At 43.2% G+C, this 17,667-nt stretch overlaps 1 protein-coding gene across 1 annotated transcript in view; it reads left to right on the forward strand.

Moving 5' to 3' along the window:
- The window catches only part of CDK14 (cyclin dependent kinase 14), a 440,392-nt gene extending 425,425 nt beyond the window's left edge, over nucleotides 1–14,967 (forward strand). The window contains exon 15 of the mRNA XM_040964848.1: nucleotides 13,396–14,967. The gene's annotated coding sequence lies outside the window, so the exon portion shown is untranslated. The remainder of the gene's footprint in view (nucleotides 1–13,395) is intronic.
- Nucleotides 14,968–17,667: the final 2,700 nt, after the last annotated feature.

Raw genomic sequence — 17,667 nt, forward strand, 5'->3', positions numbered from 1 at the left:
GAAAGCAACAACTCGACAAACTCCAGCGGACATGCAAACACGTGGAGACTGGAAACACACTGCCGAGTGAACAGTGGGTTACAGAAGAAATCAAAGGGGAAAGAAAAAAGTCCTATAAACAAATGAAGATGACCATTCAATATGTCAAAACTTATGGAATGCAACAAAAACAGTGTTCACAGGGAAGTTCATAGCAGTTAGTGCACAGATCAAAGAATGTGGAGATGTCAAACGATTATCAGTAAACCAAACCCCAAATTAGCAGAGGAATAATTAGAAAAAAAATTAAAACTAAAATGATAAAATCAATACACATTAGCCCAACAAATCAATAGAAAAGAGCAAAAATACCCAAATCAGTAAAATATGAGACAAAAATGAAAACAATATATAAAATTAACTACAGGTATGCAAAGACTCATCAGGAATTCTAACAAACTGCCCCATGCCAATAATGGAAAATATAGAAGGAGGACGTGTCTGAGCACTTAGTCTTCTTAAAACTGAGTTGTCCTGACATCGCAAACCCAAGTGGGACAATAATATGGCAGACGCCATCAGTAACAGACACGCCCCCAAAAAGCACAAGTCCAGGATCACGCAGCTTCACTGCTAAATTCTACAAACCTCTCAGGACAAACTAATTCCATTCCTCACAGTCTATTCAAAACAACTTAAAGCTGTTTGCTTTCCCCCCAAATTTGAGCTCATTTCCCAGCTTCCTTCTTTGAGGCGAATCTCACTTTAATTCCAAAAACAGAAAAGGATATCCCAAAGACAAAGAATAGACCAATATCCTTAATGGATATAGATGCAAAATTCTCTATAACATACTAGCTAATGAAATCCAACAATACAACAGGGAGATTATTCCCCCTCAGCTATGTAATACTTATCCCTAGTTTGCAGGGATAGTTCAAAATATCTATTATGATGATACACCTCATTGATTAGCTAAAGAACAAAAATCCTACTATCTCAAATAGACACAGACCATGCATTTTAAATGGACAGAAACTATCTACTGCACCTGAGTCATGAGAATATTGAAAACCTAAATAACCAGTAACTAGGACAGAGACGGATTTGTAACGACTCCCCCAACAAAGGCCCAGAGCTGGTTGGCTTCACCGCGGAATTCATCCAGCAAACCTCTGGAGAAGAACTAATTCCAGTTCTTCAATCTACTCAAAACAATCCTTCCCAATCCCTAGGAGGCCAGCTTCACCCTGCTTCCCACACCGGAAGATGAATATCCCTGATGAATATAAAGGCAGAAATCCTTAACAAAATGCAGGCTAATCACCCCAACAACACACCCGAAAGGTCATTCACCTGTACTAAGGGGATTGATCCTGGTATGCAGGATTGTTCACCATAATTTAGTCAATAACCGTGATATACCATGTTAACAAGCTGAAGAATTAAAATCATGATTATCTCAATAACTACAAGGAAAGTATTTGGTAAAATACAACATTATGTCATGCTAACAACCTTAAGAGTGTGAGTATAGGGCCCGGCGGCGTGGCCTAGCAGCTAAAGTTCTCACCTTGAACACGCCGGGATCCCATATGGGTGCCAGTTCTAATCCCGGCTGTCCTGCTTCCCATCCAACTCCCTGCTTGTGGCCTGGGAAAGCAGTCGAGGATGACCCAAAGCCTTGGGCCCCTGCACCCCTGTGGGAGACCTGGAAGAAGTTCCTGAATCCTGGCTTCGGATCGGCATAGCATCAGCTGTTGTGAATCATTGGATGGAAGATGTTCCTCTCTGTCTCTCCTCCTCTCTGTATATCTGACTTTCCAATAAATAAATAAATCTTTAAAAAAAAAAAAGGAGAGTGAGTATAGAAGGCTCATCCAGCTCACTTACAGCAGTATATGAATAATCCAATGCCAGCATCATATTGAATGGATAGAGGCTGGATGCATTTCCACAAAGACTCACATTCCAACCACTGCTATTCACTGTAGTCCTGGAAGACTGAGCTGAGCTGTTAAGAAATCAAATAGATATAAATTGGAAAGGAGGAATTTAAGCTATCCCTGTTACAGATAACATGATCCTTGATACAGGGGAGCCTAAGGACGAGACCACTGGAACTCAGAGTTTGACTGAGTTGCAGGATGTATAATCATACACACAGGTGTCAGTGGGCTTTGCACATGAACAATTCTGTGTCTTATAAAGAACATACAATCAGTCCCATTCATAATAACTAAAAGAGATGGGTAACTTGGAATAAATTTTACCAAGGAGGTGAGTGATCTCCATGTTGACAGTTGTTTATAACACATTAAAGAAGCAAACAAAGACACCAAAACATGATAAGAGTATACCATGCTCTTGGATTGGTAGAATTATTATCAGCAAGATGTCCATAACAACGAAAGTAACTTACAAAATCACTGCAATCCTAATCAAAATACCTGTGACATTCTTTTCAGATCTAGAAAAATGCTGAAACCCATATGGACTAGCTAAAGCTATAAAGTTGTGGTATAACAATACCAGACATCACGTTGTAAATAAAACAGCCTGGAACAAAAACAAATGTGAACATTGGTGTTAACAGTATAGAAATCTCAGAAATGAACCCACAGAGCTGCAGCCAAATCATTTTTGACAAATGAACTGAAATCAACTCAGAGAAAGGGCAGTCTTTTCAACAAATGGTGCTGGGAATACTGGATCTAAGTGCACAGGAGAAAAAGACTTATTGCACCTTATATAAAAATCAAGTATAAGTGGATCTAAAGATATCATCAGATTCTTAGAGGAAATCATCAGGAACAACACAAGCAAAGACTGCTGGGAAGATCCCAGAACACAGGCAGTGCAAACAAAAATAAGCAAACTGGAAAAGCTGCTGCATCCAGGAAGAAACCATCCAAAAAGTCAAGAGGCAGAATGGGCGAACATGTTGGCAAACTACACAACTTGTAGAGCATTAACATTTAGGATTTATAAAGGCCTCAAGAAACTCAACAGCAGAACAAATAATCCGCTTAAGAAATGCACCAAGGGGGCCCGGCGCGGTGGCGCAAGTGGTTAAAGGTCCTCGCCTTGCACGCCAGGGATCCCATATGGGCGCCGGTTCTAATCCCAGCAGCCCCGCTTCCCTTCCAGCTCCCTGCCTGTGGCCTGGGAAAGCAGTCGAGGACGGCCCAAAGCTTTGGGACCCTGCACCCACGTGGGAGACCCGGAAGAGGCTCCTGGCTTCGGATCGGCATAGTATCGGCCCGTTGCACTCACTTGGGGAGTGAATCATCGGACGGAAGATCTTCCTCTCTGTCTCTCCTCTCTGTATATCCGCCTTTCCAATGAAAAAGATAATAAAAATAAATCTTTAAAAAAAAAAAAGAAATGCACCAAGGACATGAAAGGCATTTTGCTTAGGGTTAAATTCTAATGCCTGATAGACATGAAAATGCCCAGGTTCTTCCTGAGTATCAGAGAAATGCAAACTAAACCCATGAGTTTCCACCTTCCCCCAATGAGAATGGCTATCATGGACATCAGAAGACAATAAATCCTGGTGAAAATGTGTGGAGAAAGGCACCCTACTCTAATGTTCATTTTACTGTGAACTAGTGTAACCATTATGGAAAAGAGCATGGAGACTGCGCATGTATGTTAAAATAGATCTCCCATATGACGCAGCCATCCAACTCCTGGGAATGTATCCAAATGAAATGAAATGGACATATGAGTTAGAGCAGCTCCCTCACAACACTTACCATGTAGAATCAGCCCAGTTGACCTTCAACTGATGACCAGATAAAGCAAATGTGGTACATACCTCCTGCAGAATATTACCCAGCCATAAAAATAATGAAATCTTGTCTTTTGCAACTAAATGTATGCAAATGGAACACATTTTGCTTAGTGAAATAAGCCAGTCCCCATGTTTTCTCCAGTATGTGACAGCTAATCCACAGAGCGCAAGGCAAGGTCATCTTTACCAGCGAGATTCTCATCTTAGGACTTTACTGTTTTCACCCTGTATCTAGACTCGCAAGTAATCACAGGGTTTTCCTTTTTTCCCCTTTTTCCTCTGCTCATTATGTCATGACATCTTTACCTATTAGTAGAATGTTACCTTGTGATTGTGAAATGAAAGGAAAATAGGCTATTATAATCATTCAGGGAAAAAAACGAGGAGAGAGGGGAGCAGGAAGGTGAGGAGCAAGGAGCTCCTGTACGTCTAAATCTGAATCATGAAAAACATGAAATTTAACCACTTCATATAAATTAAAAATTCAGGTAACTCAATCTGTTCTTTCCTGAAGGTCACAAGGGTTTTCATTCAGTGATAAATCAGAAAATATTTTCCTCTTTGACAGAGAACTGCCACATGAACACAAAATGCTAGTGGTTATTTCTGATAATGATATAACTTCTGTGATTATGTTTTGCAGGGCTTACCTTGGATATAATACTACTATTGTCACTTATGGTAGAATTACCTATTTTCAAAACACTTTTAAACAATTCTGTAGCGAATGCATACCAAAGGACTTTACCGGTATTTAGGGTCTTGGCTTGCTTGGATCAGCTTTCATCAAGTTGTCCTTGTCGAGCAGCTGGCCACTACCTCTGCCGTGAGGTGGCTTCCCGTGACAGAGCTGCTCCGTGGAGCTCCACTGCCTCCCTTCCCGTGGACCTGCTGGGCCGTCGCCAAGGCCTACGGGGCTTGATGTCCTTCAACAGTGTGTGCAGAATGCTCCTCTGTGACAGGATCCAAATGTCCCTCCCTCAGAATTTAGGTGCCAGCAGTAAGTGGCATCTGTGTCCCCCACCTGTGCTTACCACAACAGAACAGTAGAAATCACGGGTAAATGAGAAAGGGCAGGGAGGACCGGAACATTCGTGTATTCAGCTTGGTAACCACAACACTGAACCAACAGCACAGTGAGGGTGAAAGTTCAGGTAAAGCTCGGGCTGCTCTGTGTTTGGAGGAAGGGCAAAATACAAAGCATCACTCCATGATCGGACGTGGAGCTGCGTCAAGGTGCCAGGAGGCACGTGGGATGAAGAGACGGCAGGAGGGGGACTCTCCGTGGAGCTGCCCACGGCCGCTGGGGCTTGGTGGCTGCTAGCTTCCAACACTGGAAAGCAAGCCATCACAAGCCATTGTGACTTCTGATTTATGCTGACAGCACTCTCTACTGAGCAGCTCAAAGTTATCTAATTTATGGTATAAAAAGGAACATTTTGTGTTAAAATTTCTGATAAGATAGTTCTCTAACAAGTCCTACAGTGTAGATTTCAAAATCCTTAGAATTAAACTTTATTGTACATTAGCACTATGGCTCTCTGCTAGACAGGTTTTAATTTAGAAACAACAACAAAACCCCACTCCACCTATAATCAAGTCACAACCCCTCTCAAATCTTTTAATTACAGTTAGACACGAACCCTCACGTGTCTCTTGGTTGCCAACAGCTTAGAGGCGGTTTTAAGAGATTTGTGTGTGTGTGTGTGTGTGTGTGTTTTAGATTGTAAAAAGTGCACACACTGCTGAGTTACATGACTGTTTGATTTATTTAAATATGGCTTCGTAGGTCTATAATATATGAGGAGGGTTAAAGATTTAGAATCCTGTTTAATTAATTTATGCCCACTTGGGAGCCAGTTACTTGTAAAGTATGTTGAGCAGTGAGCAAATAAAGCTTCAAATGCCACGAAATGCTTGGGAAGAGGAAGCCACCTTTCATGATGGCATTTCGATTAGCTGCGTCATTAAAACGATTTCCGTGAGATCTTTCAAAACTCAGCTTTTTCTCTTTAAGATTTGCTTGTAGATTTGAAAGACAAAGCAACAGAGAGGAAGAAACAAAGATCTTCATTCCACTGGTCCATTCACCAAAAGGCTGCGCTGGCCAGGTCTGAACCCAGGGTCCCAGCCAGAACTCCATTCCGGTCTCCCGGCAGGTGGCAGGGACCCAAGTATTTGAACCATCTTCCACTGCCTTCCTAGGCACGTTATTAAGAAGCCAGATTGCTAATGGAGCAGCAGGCACTCGGTGCTGCCGCCATCACAAGCTGTGGCTAAGCCCTCGTGGCTTTTATAAATATGTTTTGATATATATTTAAATCAAGATCAATTAAGAAATTACCTGCATGTCCTCAGAACCATTTCACGAGCTATTTCAAACCTTATGGTTTATATATAAATACAAATTTCATTATATTTAGATATAATTTTTTTAAATTATTTTTTTATAGTAAGTGGTTCTTAATGGTTCCGATGAGGCAGATAAAGATTGTCCCTGCATTGCCTCTGACATTCACTGGGCAGGGAGTAGTCCCATAATCACTGCCTTTCTATCCGTATGCATCCACCAGGACACTGAAAACCTTAAGAATCCAATGAATGACTCATACAGACGTCAGTGATTAAAAACTCCACCAAAAAGAAAGCCAGGAGCAGATGACCTCACTACTTGGTTCTACCAAACCTGTCAAGAAGAACCAACTCCAATTCCTCACAATCTATGCAAAACAATTAAAAGAAGGGAATCCTCCCAAACTCCTGTGAGGCCAGCTTCCCCTCAATTCCAGAATCAGAAAAGACATCACAATAAAAGTAAACTAGAGACCAATATCCCTAATGAATATAATGTGAAAATCCTCAATCAATTGCGAAACTAATCAAACCCAACAACTCATCAAAAAGATCACTCACCCAGACCAAGTGGGATTTACGCCAGCACTGCATGGATGCAGTGACATACAAATCAATACATGTGATCCACCACACTGATAAACTGAAGAATAAAAACCATATGTTTATCTCAGTCGAAGCAGAGAAAGTATCTGCTAAGTATCCCTTCATGATAAAAACCTTAAGTAAACTGGCCTAGAAGGAACATTTCTCAACACAGTCAGGACAATATGTATAAAATCCTGCCAGCATCACATTGAAAGAGGAGAGTGTAGGCATCTCCATTAATATACAGAACAAGACAAAGATGCGCAGTCTCACCACTGCCATTCAGTATAGTCCTGGAAGGTTCAGCCAGTTAATAGACAAGAAAAAGGAATCAAAGGGACACAAACTGAAAACAAAGAAGTCAAGACATCCATGTTGCAGACAACATGACTTTCTATATAGGGGAACCAAGACTATACTGCAAGTTTGGATATAAAATCAACACACCAAAATCTTACGGCCAGGCCCAGCAGGATGACCCAGTGCTAAATCCACAGCTCACATATGCTGGGATCCCATTTGGGTGCCAGTTTGTGTCTCAGCAGTTCCACCTCCCTCCCAGCTCCTCACTTGTGTCTGGGAAAGCAGTAGAAGACGGTCCAAAGCCTTGGGACTCTGCACCCACCTGGGAGACTGGGAGGAAGCTCCTGGCTTCAGATTGGCTCAGTTCTGGCTGTTGCAGCCACTTGGGGAGTGAACCAGCGGAGAGAAGATTTTTCTCTGTGTATCTCCTTCTTTCTGGAAATCTGCCTTTGCAAGAAAAAAACACATCTTAAAAAAAAAACAAACCACTATGGTCTTTGTTATATACAAATACAATTCTAGTGCAGTGCATGGTTGCTAAGATATAGAACCAACCCGGATGCCCATCAACAGATGACTGGATAAAGAAAATGTGGCACACGTATACTGTCGGACACTACTCAGCCTTGAAAAGAATGAAATCTTTTACAACTAAATGGAAGCAACTGGAAACCATTATGCTTAGTGAAATAAGGTGGTCCCAAAAGACAAGTATCATATATTTTGATCCAATACAGAGTACACAACAAAAGACAAAATAAAACCAAAATCTAAGATTAATGTTCTGAGATCTAACTGCTATTCACAGTCTGTCTATACTCCCAATTAACGGTAGGATTTCCATTGTGTTTCTTTATTTCCCCTCTATTTGTTATGATCTATATTCTTGGACATTAAGTTCTTACTATGAAGTGAATGGCTATACCATTGTAATAATTTAGGAAAAAATAAGGAGAAGAAATGGAAGGAGGAAAAGAAGCGGATAGGAACCCTTATGCTTCTAAATCTGCATCAGGAAAACACATGAAATCTGTTCATTTTATACATTTATATAAATAGTCCCAAGTAAAATGCGACCAAGCATTTCTGCACAGGAAAGTCATCCACATATCTTCAAAAGGACTTCAAGTGTCTTACTTTATATAAAAATGAGTGTCTTGTTTGTATTTAATGGTATGTGTCATGTATTTCTTTGTAATATTAAGTGGTTCTTGATGGTTCAAAAGCAGGACGCGCCTGCATTGCCTCCGACAGGGACCAGTCAGAGTCCTCACTTCTGCCCCGGAGAGTCAGAGATGTGACAGGGTTGTACACTTGCACAAATCAGATTTACTAAACCATCATATCACTAAGCTAAAGCATTCTTTTCAGTTGGGCCTAATTACACATCATCTAATGCCCAGTCTTTAATGAAGATTTCAATAATTGTTCGTAGATAATGATGGGTATTAGGATGATATGTTAAGTCGGTCTCCTCATGTGAGAAATGGTTTGTTTTGAAATGTTAGACTTTATGCTTTCCCTAAAATTTTTTAATTAAAATCACCACTCTGGCATGAGGTTTGCAATGTGCAGAGTTGCTGCAATTAGTGCACTGGGCCTCCATATGGATGCTGCCCAACCGCTTTCAACTTAAAGGAGCGGGGCTATTTTGAATGTTGGGCCTTCTGTTGAGCTTCAAACAAAGCCTGTCTATCTCCACACTCACTTTAATTACCATTGCCATGCTGGCCTCAGAGAGAAGTTCTCTTTTGCAGAAAAGCAGCGCACAGACCGTAAATCAGAAGCAAGTTCCAGGAACGAGGTGTAACTGCTGTGTTGCCTCTTGCTGCCCCACACCAGTCCTCCCACCGCCTCTCCGAAGGAGCTTCCGCACAGGGACTGCAGAACTAGAAAGCATTTACTCTCAGATGTTCTGAAGGAAAACCTCCATCTCTGGCCAAATCATAATGTAATGAAAATCACTCAAAAACAAATAGCAGTGTTGAGATATTCAGTATGGAATTTAAATTTTTTTGGTCTAACATTCACACAAAGCCTACGGCATAGAATCACATTATGTGCTGTCCGTGAACAAATGAGCATGTGTCAGTTTGACTTCAGAGGTCTGTACTTGGCTTGTTGTGTTGAACTTGCCACCCTAAATTGTGACTGTCCAGCTAGGTACAAAGATTTACTTTGTTCTATGGAGCTCAGTGCCACAGCTTTGCAGCCCTTGGCTTTCATCGTGTGACTTGTTCACGTGAAAATATGTTCACATGGCGCCTGGAGAAATGACACTCTGGGCTTCATGCTCCGTAAAATCAGACTAGATTCTATGGGCTGCTCATCAGTGAGAGAAGGTCCTGGTTGTCTAACCATGTTCCAGTTATGTTCCCACAGCCACACTCCACACACTGTCAGGAAGACATCCACACTCCAATGGCCACTGGAATCCATTGACTGGGTACCCAAATACGGCCAATTTTGAATGCTGGTTTCAAAAAGAGATAGCTTAAGTGATTTCTTCTAATCTCCATTAAGTTCTGAAGAATAGAGTAACTGTGAAAAATTACAAAGCAGAATTGTAATTGAGCAGAACCTGCAGGTAAAATAATTCCTCCACCATGTGAGGGGAAAGGCATAGAATAAATAACTCCTCAACAGAACTTCACCACAGCATGTCCCGGCTCTTTTATTCTAATATTGTAGAAACCATTCCTCAAACCAACCAGATTTTATACAAAGATAGCCTTGCTTTTCCATATTACCTGGATTATTCATTTCCTGAAATGTGTAGTGGAGTGTGTATCTCTCTTTAAAGGCCCATTGTGTGCAGTATTTAGGATTCGACACTAAAGGAGGAGGTTGGAATGAGTTTCAAGATAGACTGAACTTGGTCAGCTGACATCAGGCACTTCTCTTGCACCTGATTGTCCTGTCATTCTGCACTGCTTTTGCTGTTGTCAGTTGGCTCCTGTCAGATCTCTGCACTTCCTCCTCCCATCAGGAAGACTTACAGAGACATTTCCCCACCAACAATGAGACTACGGCACAGTCACACACCCTGGACAATGTCCCATTCACAATCTCGGTGATAAAGGGAAAACTTACAGTTGTTTTAATTTGGAACTAAAATAATCACTTCTCTCCAGCGAAGCCGGGTTGGGGAAGCAAAGTGCCAGGGTCTTGGGAAACAGAAGCACCTACGCGCATGCAGAGGCAGTGGACACACACAGGCAGTCTAGCAGCAGCAGAGAAACACAAACACACAAAAATAAACACAAACCACCAAGTGAGCAAACAGACCAGGATAACACAAATGATCTCAACTGGGCTAAGCACCATGAGCTGGGGTCCTCGGCTGTGCTGTCCCTCTGGCATGGGAGAGACAGAGACAGAGAGAGAGAGAGAGTGTGTGTGTGTGTGTAGGGGTGTGTACACACAGAGATTTAGCAGGAAGCACAGAGGGAATTAAGCAAGAGCCTGGCCTGTTTTTAATTTGGGTCTGTTTGCTTGCATTTAGCACTTAAGGGCTTCTATATTCAGTTTGCTCAAAGAGTGATGAAGCACTGCTTGCTTATGCCCCAAATCAGGAATGCATGAAGTGCAGCTGCAGAGATAATACATTTTCCCCAAAGGCTTTGGCTGAGCAAATTAGGTGTCAATGGGGTGCCTGCGCAGGCAGTACTCTCTCTAATTAGTCTCTTGAGCCTGGTTGGTGGCGGGTATGAGATGATCTAATCAATTGGTCTGTGTCTGATGGTTCGTGTAAAAATCCTAGCAGGCAGGCTCTCTCCCACAGGTCACCCACCTGCACAGCGGGACTGCTCATTTTCATTTTTCATCTCCTCCATCACATGATGCTGACAGTTGGTTTTAAGAAAATTGAATCCAAAAAATATCTAGTTCATAGGGCACCTGGGTCAGAACAAAGTTGCATTATGGGTACCCACGATCCAATTAATTAATATTTATAACCAAAGAAGCTCTATGTAGATACTTCTGAATAAGGATTTTATCAATCAGATCCAATTTCTTGTTTCAAATATTCATTTCCAGAAAAAGAGCATTGTAAAAATGGAAAGCAGTATAAAAATGGCATCCATTAATGTTATGATTTATATGCCATTGAGTGGAGATGCCCAGAGCTGAGCTTATAATTTACTCCTCATTTCTCTTGTGCAGGCAGCATATTTTAAAAATCAATTGAATATTACACTGACGATGTGATTGCAACACACCTGCTCTCCTTCTGCCTGCATCTTCACCCATCAAATGCATGATGAAATTTAAATTAAAAAAAATTAGGGTCTGGTGGCTAGAGACCTTGCCTTGCACACGCAGGATCCCATATGGGTGCCAGTTCTAATCCTGGCAGCCCCAGTTCCCATCCAGTGCCCTGCCTGTGGCCTGGGAAAGCAGTCAAGGATGACCCAAAGCCTTGGGACCCTGAGCCTACAAGGGAGACCCAGAGGAGGCTCCTGGCTCCCACCTTCAGATCGGCTCAGCTCTAGTCATTGTGGCCACTTGGGAAGTGAATCAGTAGATGGAAGATTTTCCTGTCTTTCCTCCTCTGTATATCTGACTTTCCAATGAAAATAAATTTTTTTAAAATTTCTACCACCTTAAAATTAGTCATTACAAGTGAAGCTGACGCTGCCCAGGTTGTGAGAAAAGACATCTCATGCTCTGATAAGTAAACTGGCACGACATAGGGTACTTCAGTTCATTCCACAGACAGGAGATTCTCTCATTGGGTCCTCCTTGCTTTTCTAAATATTGGCTCCTTCCACTACGTGTGTAAACCCCATAATCAGTAAAGTACTTATCATAACCCCTGTATTCCATCATTACTATCCAATTACTGTTATTCTAAAATTATCCTTTATCACCCAGTTTAGTCAAACAGATCCTGGTGATCCTGCATACTACTCCCAATAGCCAAACAGTAAAAGAACCCAAATATCAACCAACTGTTGAAACAGCAAAATGACATCTATGCTTACAAGAGAATATTAGACAGCCAAAAAAAAAAAAAAAAGATGAAGAGTTGAACAGACTACACATGAACTTAGAAAACATTATTGCTAGGTGAGAAAAGGCACAATGGGTCAACATACGATATGATCACATTTATGTGAAATATCTAAAATAGGTAAATTCATAAACAGAAAAAAGATTGGTGAATGTCGGGATCTGGGACAAGGGGAGAATGAACCACCACCACTTGGAAGGCATCGGGTCTCCCTTGGGATTAATGGAAATGCTTTTGTACTAAATAGATAATTGCACAACACTATGAATGCATTAATGCCACTTGAATTGTAGGTTCTTGGAAATGGCTCATTTATGCTATTTGAGTTTCACCTTATTGAAACAAAGGAATCAAAGGTTAACATTGTAGTTGCCATAGTACAAGGGAGGAATGGGCAGACGGAGCGGAGGATGCTGTTTTGATGATCCCTATGTGTAACACTGGAACTTTTGCTGTCTTGGCCAAGATATTACAAGGTCACTGCCATGCAGGGGAGATGTCCTCGATGCTAAAGACTCTGAGGACAGCCACAGGCAGGTGCACAAGGCCATGACCTCGCACATGTGGCTCTATCCAAGGTCCTCTGTGTCCTGGAAGAGCATCTGCCCTTGCAGATGGGGACATGCAGGCCTGACAGGTGCAGTGACCACTGATGATAGGTGGTTCCAGGACTGGGTGGCCCTGTGGCTGTGTCACTTGATCCGGGATTTTATTTCTCTTTGCCTTTGCTGGTCAGACATCCTTTTCTTCTCTTAACAGAAGTGTGTTGAGGAGAACATCCTTCCTTTTTGGTCCTTGAGCCATTTGCCTGCCCATGAACACAGGCTAGAGGCAGGAATTATTGAAAACAAAGTTGCATGCAAGTTTAGGTCACAATGGGGAATCTTCCTTCCACTGAAACTTAAATAGCTGACAATAGGCAACCCACTGAATGTTTTTAAAAAGCATGCCTGTGGTCCATTTTTCTATTTCATATTCATAAAAATGAACATGCTGCTAGGACTTTTAATGCTCTCTATGATGCTTCAGGCACTTAATTAAGACCAGTATTACCACTAATGATTTGGGGAAGGAAACTTGCTGATTTTTTTCCCCCTCTAAATAGTCCAAGAGGAAGCTAGATCATCTGAGTTCAGGAAATTAAGTGACTTTCAAAGAAGAAAATGCAATCAGATTATTTGTTTAGCGTATCGTAAGGACTGTTGGCTAAGCCTCACACGCATGGGTGGGGACTGCCCGGTGACAGTACCGAAGGTCTCACTTTGGCCTGAGCAATTTTGATGTCTCACGTCATTGAGGAAAAAGAATGATGTAAGCTTTTTAAACATATAACCATTTTCTCTTTTCCTCCTTTCAGGATTAAGCTGTCATCATTCTGGGAGGAAAAATAAAACACATTAATGAAGTGGCCAATCACACGAAGGGAACAGAGATGAGCTTCCTTCCGTTCCCTGTGGGGGATTTCACTCGCGAGAACATTGAAGCTGGCAAGACCCTGTTTTCTCTGCAGTTTATTTAAAACCTTGCACGCATCTGGATACCTTGTGATTCCCAAGCACTATGTGAAGATTAAGCTTTGCTTACTGATACGTGGCATGTATTCTTTTCAGTCTTTTGTGTTTGATTCTGTTTGATTTCCCTCTGCAGTGCGCAGCGTCTCCGTAAAGGCTTCTTTGCCTTCACCAGCCATGTCTTAAACACATCCAGACAACACAGCCGCTGTTCGCACTTCCCCAGCAACGTCTGCACTTGAAAGCACGCAGTGGCATAAAACAAGGTGCCACGCTCGTCTGCTCTGAGAGCACTGCACGTCTCGGCAACCGCTAGGAAGGAAAGTTTTCACTAAAGCAAACCCAAGTTCTCTGGCTGACTTGGTAGTCTGGTCCCTGAGTCTGGGACTCGCACCTGTCATACCTTTTGAGGACATCTGCCAAGGTGATCTATCTTGGAAGTCATTGCACATTTACATAGGCTGTCAGAATGTACTCTGCCTTTTCACACTACGCAGCATGATTGTTTTCTGAGTAGTCTGGAAAGTGGACTAACACTGAGCATTGAGAACAGACAGGGAAAAACTGCTTACTCTCCCACCTAAGGAAGTGGAGGCCACGTGTTGTGTTGTGTGTATGTGTGTTCTGTGTCTGGTCAACATCTTATTTTCCCCATCCACTGTTACACTGTGTTATTTTTAAAAGAGAAAGGATTAAGGAACAGAGTTTAAAACTCGGGCACAAGCCAGCTGAACCTTCTAGATGTCCTGAAAGCAGTTTTGGCTGATTAATGCTTAAAAAGGATCGTCCAGAGTTCAAACTTCGCGGGGTTACAACCAAGCACCTCACTAAAATTTCTTCAAAAACAAACGACCACCACATCCCAAGCTGACTGAAGACACCCTCTGGTGCTGGCCTTCCACAGTCTCCGGGAAAACTGCACGTGCAGGTTTTGGAAACAATATAGGGATCTTGCTGGAAGGTTGGCAGCATGAGAAAGTAAGGCGCAGCTTCCCTCATCTAAGAAATTAAGGGACCCTGGAGGGAAGGTAGACAGGCCGGGTCTGGTGCCTGGATCTGGAGGGAGAGCTGCTTGGTGCTGGAGGACTCCCCACAAAACCACCACCTCGCTAAGCCCCAGCAGCACCAGGCCAAGTGAGTGGCTAGAGCAGTCATTTGAGGCACAGAGCCTGGCTCCTCTGGACAGACTCCTGTGCAAGCACCTTGTGTATGCTGTTCCTTTATTAGTTTTTTAAAGAGAAAAGGGAAATCCAAGAGCTTGGGATGTGCCCTACTTTTTAAGAAGATGGAAACTTGTGATCCAGTCGACAGGACTTTGTGTGACTGCTGGGTAAGAGGAAAGCCATCTTCCAACCGAGTGTGCTTCTGGGAAAGCAGACCGGGATCCCTGCCCTGGAGAGCGGCTGGGTTTCTGGAGCGTAGTGGGAAGCAGCACTCCACCGCCATGACCATCCCATGCGTTCACAGTAAGCTTGTGAGTGCTCAGAGGGGCTGTCTGCTGATTGACTTCTAAGGAGAGCTAATGACACCTAAGGCTAGAAGGTTACAACCTGCTGCTAGGAGTCTCTCATTCCCCTTTCATACATTCCAACCCATTGGAAGTCTGAGAGTTGTTTGAGTGAAACCACAATTAGACTTTCCTAAAGTGGACATACAAGGAGAAAAGTTTATATGCCACCCAAATCAGCCTTTCCTGTGGTTTGTTTGGAATCATTCATTTGGCGGACTCGATTTCAGCCTTGCTGTTGAATACTAGCACGGACATTTGAGGATCTGTAACGGTGAAAGGTTTCTGATGGGAATGTGAAGGTCATTAGCAAAATGCCCCCGGCCAGGAGGCGAGCCATTGCTCCTTAGTGGGGGAAGCTGTTTCATCACAGACATCTCTGCCCGGGTCAGGGGCTTTGTGTGCCCCATTCCGGAAGGCCCTCCATGAAGTTCAAGGCCTGACATGTGTCTGTCTGTGTCCTCCCCACGATCCTGTTCTCAAGCACACACCTCCCCCCATCCCATCTCTGGATTTCTAAGGGCAGCCACGGGATTCCCTGCAGGCCATGTCCGTCAGCAGATCCAGGACTCCAGGGAGAAAGGCTGGGATGTTCCGTGAGGTTATTTTTCTACAAAGAAATCACTTGGATTCAAGCAGCTGGAAAGAAAGGAACGGGCACCTTGATACAGGGCTGATGTCAGCGCGACATTCACCGCACACAGTATTCTGAAAGGGGACTAGGTACTTCCTTTCCATTTTCTTAAAGTAACAGTTGACTTAAACATCCAAGACCCTTAGGACCTGGGAGGCGGGGGACATTTGCAGAGCTCAGCCCGTGGCCGACGATGTGAGGCAGGGGCAGTTGCCTGTCCCGTGATGCCCGGCTGAGAAGCGCCAGGCTTACAGGGCAAAGCAAGACCACTCGGGTGTGACTGTGACCGCCGCTGTCATCAGCAGCCTATGTTATACATTTACATCAGATACTCATCTGTGAATATGACTGGTTTTTGTAATCTTTGTTATATAAGAAGATGTTTAGGCTGTACATACTGGGGCGGAGTATTGCCTGCCCCGAATCATAGAATACGCTGCACACCTGCGCATCACTTCCATCTCCTTTATTGGCTTGTCAGGGGGCGGAAACGGTGTTATGTTCCTGCCTTGCAGTTTTCTCAAACACCAAAAAATATATAGGTAAAAACTGAAAAAAAAAATTCTCAAATACAATAAGCAATTTCCTGTTCACATTCCCCTTCCCACAGCAGTATATTTTAGAGGCACATACAAAATCTACCTTCTCTAGCTGGGAGTAGATTTTTTTTTCTTTTATCTTTTGTTTTTTTTATATGATGCACTGAGATGTGTACTTTCTAATGAGGTTGGTACTGAGGAAACGTGCTAGCAGCATTCAGAAAAATACTGTCCTTCAAAATGAACCATAGTAAGGAGAATGGAATAATACATGTTGCATATTTGTTACCAATTGTAATTTGTCTGTATTATGAAAGATGTAATGGTTTGTCAGCTGTCACTGTTTTTCTTGTAACATGAAATGGAATAAAGTATAGCAGAATCTCTACATGTCTTCTTGGTTTAGTAGCCAGGGAAAATCAGAAATCAGAGAAGCACTGTCCTAAAAACTCTGGCAGAATCCACCTTAAAGAGTAAAACCAGAGACCAAGCACATAGTATGTCAGCAGGTGCCAGCTGCATCATGCCATAGGTCCTCCTGCTGCCTTCATTGCTCAGCTGCTGCAGGTGGAAGAGGAGAGGCTGTGCACACAAATCAGAGAGGAGCTGCTGCCGACTCGCTGCTGCTAGTTACCAGTGCTCTGCGCTTTGCAGGTGCATTTACAGCCAGCCGTTCTGGGGTGCTGAATGAAGATCCTGTTCCATCTTTATCAGCTCTTTGTCCCTTCCACACATGCTCTGACATGCGGGGAGTAGGTTATCCTCCCCTGGATACCAGTCAAACCCCCATGTACAGAGGGCCAGAGGCATGACTGTTCTCTTACTGAGCAAAGCAAAATCCCCCAGGGGTGTCTGCACCTAGGTGCTCAGGTGCATTGTGGGAGCCCATGTTGGCAGTAATGATGCCAGCTTAGAGGGCCAGTCCTTTTTTGTCATTACCTTCTCCTTGCTAAGGCTGACATAACCCCAAATAAACCCCGATGATGCAGCAAACCACTAAAAATTTCATGCTACGTAGGAGCAAACAACATGTTCACCAAAGAGATCGCAAGGTGGCTGAGTAGGAAATAGACTGTGGATTTTTAACCAGGGTAAGCTGGTGGAGGAGAGGAGGAGAAAGTGCATTCTTAGGGGAAGGTTTAGATAACCCGGCAGGGAAAACACCACCTGAATGGGTTGGCAGGAGACTGCACCTTGCAGAGCCAGGTCAGGGCAGGCTGCTGCAGCCAGGACCACTGGCAATATTTCCTGGTGTCAAATCTAGTGAACAGCACTAACTTGGGTTTGGACTGCTGCTAGAGCAGGGTGTGTGATGTCCCTGGGCCATGAATGAGGACTGGATTTTATTCCCTTGTGCTCCAACCAGTCCCCCTTACCCAGAGGGATCATCACCATGTTGATTCCTCCCAGAAGTTAAGCTTTTTGTGCACCCACTGTG

The sequence above is a fragment of the Ochotona curzoniae genome, unplaced genomic scaffold (genome assembly GCF_017591425.1).
Source record: "Ochotona curzoniae isolate NIBS_2020 unplaced genomic scaffold, NIBS_Ocur_1.0 scaffold_3835, whole genome shotgun sequence".
In the NCBI taxonomy this organism is placed as follows: Eukaryota; Metazoa; Chordata; class Mammalia; order Lagomorpha; family Ochotonidae; genus Ochotona; species Ochotona curzoniae.